Here is a 6279-nt window from a genome sequence, read left to right as displayed (position 1 = left end):
GGTATTCATATGACAACTACATACATATTAATAAGTGGCCAGAATATAAAGTGTAAGAAGAATAGAAAGAGGTGTGTGTGTGTGAGGTGATATGACAGAAGTTGTTATTTGGTACTAGCTTATGAAGAATTGGTGAATGCCCAACAGGAAATTTTATTTCATCTTGAAAGTGATAAGGAGACATTGGAGTTTCTTAAATAAATAGTACGATAGTTGGATCTATATTTTAGGAAAAAATTATTTTGGCAGCCTAATGGAAGGTAGACTGGAGTTAGCAAAGTTTTAGCAGGCAAACTGATCAGCAAGCTATTACAGGTCTGAAGAGATAATGGACAACATCTAGTGTTAGCATAATTGAGAATTGTCACAAAGATGAAATCAATAGATCATGGCAATATTTTGGATATTGGAGGTGAGAGATAATGAAGAATCAAAGATGATACTTAAATTATAAATCTGAGCAACTGTTAAGATGGTGGTACCCTCAACAGTAAAAGGAAAGTTTGGAAGGGGAGGAAGTTTAGGTGCAAAGATAATAAATTCAGTTTTAGATAAGCAGAGTTTAAAATGTCTATAAAAGTTTTATTTTGAGATATCTATACACAGTTGAAGATGAGAGACTAGGCTGGCTGGATAAATAGTAGATCAATGAAATAATATAGAGAGAAAGAGAAGAGGGCTCTGGGTTATTTTCTGTGGGATTCCAAGAGTTAGTGAGCATGATCTGGAAGAAACTCTGGCAAAGGAGAATGAGAAGCAGACAGATAGTCATGAAGAGAACCAGGAGAAAATACAGTCCCCAAAACCTACAAAGAACAAAGTATCAAGAAGTGGGTGATTGTGTCAAAATATGCAGAGGTCAAGATAGATGAAAATATAGAAAAGGCCATAGAATGTGGAGAGTAAGAGAGCATTTTTAACTTTGGAGGGGACAGTTTAATTTTCTGGTAGAATCATTTTGTTTAATCATTTTTTTTCCCAGTCTAATTTCCTGAATTTTGACTCTATGTTAGTACCAGGCTCTATGAAATTTTGTAGATGATGTTAGGGGTTTGCATGATCTTGTTTGGAATTCTTTTGTTTTCTGCTTTTTTTTCGGAGGAATTTCATCTTGTGTTCTTCAAGGATCTTTAGGGTCTCAAACTAGGTGCCTGTAATATTTCCATGCTACTTGATTCAGGTTAAGAACTGCTTACTGCCTCCCCGGACTGATATTTGCAAGCTTCTCATTAAGGTTTGGATTTGATTCATTGAGAGCTTGCTCCTGTGGTATGCTGTTGGACCCAGTTACTCTCCACTAGGTAGGAGGATTTACAAGTTCTGTGCAATAGAATTATGAACTCGAGCTATTTGCCATGATTATTCAGTCACAGAATTAAGACTAAGCTGGGTGCTAGCACCAAGAACTTTTTCTACTATTGATACTACATAAATACTATTGATTTTAATTTCCCTTGCTCAGAGTATAGACTATGATCTTTGCTACTCTTAGGGTCAAATCCATTTCTTAATCCCTGCTGGATGTGCCACCAATATGGGGTAAGGATATAAGAGCTATGAGTTTAGTTCTAGTAGTATTCTCTAGATATTATCAGCCCCCATTATTATTGATGTGAGAATTCAAAGCTTTCCCCAATATACAATTCTACAGTTTCCTCCTGGAAAGTAGCTATCCTCCTCTTATATTTGCAGACTTCTGCCTCCCTTTGGTGACCCAACTGTAAAGATCAATCATTTTTTTTCCTTGGAATTCTTGATTAGGACAGTTTGATGCTTTTCTAACCTTTTGTCAAATATTTGCTTACTGGTGGTGGATGAGAAACTGGTCTGTACTGTTTTTCCCATACTGCACCATCTTGGCCAACCTCTGTTCACTTGGCATAAATACAGGCAATTTTATTGTCTCACAGCTAAGGAAACTCCATCAGTCAAAGCCTTCCATGCTACATATATTCCTTTTCCAAATAGATCAGTTCCCCACCAAGAATCTCCATTTTTGAAGAAGATGTAAAGTTTTTCATGCTTTACTTTGGACTTTACATCATGTTTTAGTTGTCTTGTCCCACTGTCCCCATTTCTCCCTTCTATCATTGAAAATCCATTTTGAGGAATGCATTCTTCATTCTTTGAATTTCACCAACACATCTTTTCCTGGGTACCTCTACCATTCCCTCCTGTTTTCCAGCTCTATTTTGGGTATTTCCTACCTCTCATTTGAGTTTGAGCTTTTTGAGGGCAGGAAGCACTTTTTCTTAATTTGTTCATACCCTCAAGACTTAACAGAAAGTCTGACAGTAGCAATTGCATAAAAAAATGTCTGCTGACCTGTTGACATGATGTATAATCTTAGAAAGTTGTCTAGGGCACTAAGAGTTTAAGTGATATGAGTAGATAACAATCAGAAAGTACCAGAGACTCTGCTTGAACCTAATCTTCCTGATTTTGTAGCTGGCTCTCCATCTCCTGTTGAATACTGCCTACTTATACTCTCCATTCACATGGGATTTTTTCATCTATGTGCATATTATATCTACATTCCCCAGTAGAACTCATATTCCTAAAGGGCAAGAACTGTTTTGTTTTTGGACTTTGTACTCCCAGAACCTAGCATTGCTCTTTGCTGCATATATTAGACAATCTAATTGAATTAATTCTGCAAAGAAATCAATAAAATTAAAAAAATAATTTCATATATCATTCTATATATGTTCTCAGTACCTTGGTTAGTTCTTGGTGATCTTAAGGTTACTACCATTAGATAGAGTTCTCAAAATATTAAAATATCATTAAATATCTGAATTATTCCTCAGGTGAAATGTCAGCAACAACAGGGAAAATAATTTATAACAAATATTGTTATATGTACATGTACATGATGTTTTCACAATTACATTCTCTTTTGGAAAATGAAGACTCTATCATATGTGCATTTATGCTTATCTCCCTCTGTACACATATGTGTATATGAATATGGATATAGATGCAGATATATCCATATATACATATATATGTTTAATTCACTTTTTTCCCAAAAGAGTATATGACTATAAAAGTATTTGTTATAATAGTTTCTTTTAGTCTTAGCATTGACATTGCTCCCTGGGAATAATTCAGACATTTAAGAGACATATTAATACCTAGAAAAAATAATCATACACATCTATTTCCTGCAGATCACTCAACTAATGCATTTTGTAAAATTGAAAGCATATACTTCATGGTAGAAAGAACTTTAACTTCTAGTGAAATATAATTTTTCCCTCCCCATCACTATTCTCCCCATTGCCCACTGCCAATAATAATATTCCACAATACAATTTAATTAGTGCCAGCTCCTTTTCCAGCATTTCCCCTCTTCATTTTATACAATGTTCTACTTTTCAAATGTTTCCGAACAATTTAAAGACATATTGAATTAGAATTGTTACTGAAAAAGATTCAAAAGCAATTAAGTATAGCTTCATTAATGCTAGGAAATGCATTTTAGTAATTCAAAGAGAAATAGAATGGTTGAAATAAAAGAGGAGTAATAAAAAAACTAAGATGCATTTTATAAAAGTGCTTACACACAAATGAAAACTAGACATTTTTTGCTTTATTGTCAGTTTTATGGAAGTGAATAAAGGTAGTTATAATCCACTTAATGTTTATGTCCTTGCAAAAGGTAAAATACCCATTTTCTCCTTGTTTTTATAAATTAGCCTCTTGAAAACACTTGACTAATTTTAAATAGACTATATTAATGTTAGAAAACTTCCCCACATACACTTGATAGGAAAGAGATTTGAGCTTGATATCTTAACACCTGTTTTCTGAAGAATTTAGTAGGTTGGGGAGGAAGTAGTTTTGATTTTGCTATTAACACAGACACCTTCCTCTGCCCCAGACATATACTCTTGATTATTCATCCACCATCACTCTTTAAAAAAAATGGAACCCTTTATTTATAATGGGATTTCTGTACATTAGGTGCAAGAGTGCATTAAAGTCCTGTAATGATGTTTAACTGAATTACTAGAAGACAGATCAAAAAACAAATTGATAAAATTTGTGGGAATTCAAGCTTCAAATCCAGCCAAAAAGTTAGTGACAATTTCCTTCAGTTTCCATCTGACTGTTCTGAGATCTTTCCATCAGTTCTGATATTACTCAAGAAGGACTGGTGTTTGGCTAATGACATGAGCTAAGAAAGCACTCTCAAACTTGGTGATTTTGCTGAGCTCCAGATACCCTCAAACACTAGCATAGATGACTGCCACCTGTTCTTCAATTGCCTTTGGAGAATACTGTCCTTGTTTCAGCAACTCCGACGTACACCACAACTCAGCAGTTGTTGAGTAGCAGCATCTAGGTCAGAATTAAATTGAGCAAAAGCTGCTACCTCATGATACTGAGCCAACCCCAGCTTTATGGTACCTGCCACCTGTTTCATTGCTTTGTTTTGTGCAGCTGATCTGACACAGGACACAGTCAGACCAATATTAATGGCAGGGCAGATACCTTTGTAGAACAACTTTGTTTTCAAGAAAATCTGTCCATCAGTGATGGAGATGTCATTTATTGGAATGTATGCTGACACATCATCAGCTTGTGTTTTAATGACTGGCCACCTCTAAAAGTGTTGTTCATTTTAGCTGCTCTCCCCAGCAGATAGGAGTGCTATCACTCCTCCACACATCACCAGGATAAGCCTCAGGACCAGAGGATGATGGAGCAGCAGAGACATCTGACTGTAGGCAATAGCCTATTTGGACAAGTCATCATAGATAATTAGAGCATGTTTGCCATTACCTCGGAAATATTCTTCCATAGAGTATCTAGAGTAAGGAGTTAAGTACTGAAGTGGAGCAGCATCAGATGCAGTGGCTGAAACCACTATGATATATTTCATGTCATCTGCATCTGTAAGTCTCTTTACCAACTGAGCAATCATGGATCTCTTCTGACCAATAGTAACATCAATACAGTTTAGCTTCTTCTTTTCATCAGTTCCATCATTAAGGCATTTCTGATTAATGAGTGTATCAATAGCAATTGATGTTTTGCCAGTCTGTCACCAATAATCAGTTCACACTATCCATGACCAATTAGTACCAAGCTATCCACAGCCTTAATGCCATTCTGCATGGGCTCATGCACAGAGATTCTTGGAATGAATCCAGGTATCTTCAGACCAACTCATTGACGAGTTTTGGAACCAACTGGATCCTTTCCATCAATAGTGTTGCCCAGAGCATCTACGACATAGCCCCAAAATTCCTCACCAACATGAACATCTACAATGGCTCCTGTTTTCTTCACAATATCTCCTTCTTTAAACAGTTTGTCATTCCCAAACAGGACAACACCAACATTGCCAGGTTCCAAGTTCAGGGACATACCCTTCAGACCTGAAGAAAATTCCACCATTTCCTCTGCCTGAACATTTCTTAATCCATGTACACAGGCAATGCTATCACCATCATAGGACTCTCATTTTCCTCAAGGTCAAAAGAGGTATCAGCTTCCAAAACATGCTCTTCCAGAACAGAGGACACTTCAGCAGTGGCAGACTTCTGAAGGCAGCTATTAGAGGAGTAGAAGTTCCTGGTTGCAACAGAGGCTACTCTCAAGGCATTTCTAGAGATCAGCCCACTTGGTGGGCGAGAGTGTGGGTCAAGACAGCAGTGACTCGAACAGAGAGCATCCTTGCAGGTCTTCCTCAGGGTTCCTGTGCAGCTGCAGTCTCCAGACTGACTGCCACCATCACTCTCAAATAGCTATTGTTTCCTTCTGTTTTTTCAATATGGTATTATTAAACAACTGGTTTTAACTAGGACAGATCTCTATGGCTTTGCCATAGGCCATGACCTTTGAAAGACATTGAAAAACAGTTGTGATCTTTAACAGAAACAACTAAATTTAACACCTAGTTAACAAGAATTATTAGTAAACATCAATACATATTGTTTCAGTTGAACTGAATTTTGATCAAATATAATTTACAATATTGTACTTTTTTATAAACTTATACACAAAAAATCCTTATATAGAAATATCTTTTATTCAGAAACATGATATGGAAATATTGATATGACTAAATTATCTTACATAAATACTGAGCAGATGTTTGCATCTTTTCCCCATCCCTTTCAACTCTTCTTTGATCAATCAAATAATATTCTTTACCCTAGTTTACAAAATCCAAATAAGAGGAACTGATAACTAGAAGCCATAAGGAGAGAGAAGAAAAGAAAGGATGGGGGGAGAACTGTGGTAAGTCTAGAGCACTCATCAGTG

At 36.2% G+C, this 6279-nt stretch overlaps 1 pseudogene; it reads right to left on the bottom strand.

The window, feature by feature from the left end:
• Nucleotides 1-4058: 4058 nt before the first annotated feature.
• On the bottom strand, nt 4059-5686 carry LOC127541274 (ATP synthase subunit alpha, mitochondrial-like; annotated as a pseudogene).
• Between the last annotated feature and the right edge of the window lie 593 nt (nt 5687-6279).

Source organism: Antechinus flavipes, chromosome 6 (genome assembly GCF_016432865.1).
Source record: "Antechinus flavipes isolate AdamAnt ecotype Samford, QLD, Australia chromosome 6, AdamAnt_v2, whole genome shotgun sequence".
In the NCBI taxonomy this organism is placed as follows: Eukaryota; Metazoa; Chordata; class Mammalia; order Dasyuromorphia; family Dasyuridae; genus Antechinus; species Antechinus flavipes.
Note: the sequence above shows the minus strand (reverse complement) of the source record. Positions and strands in the feature narration are given on the sequence as shown.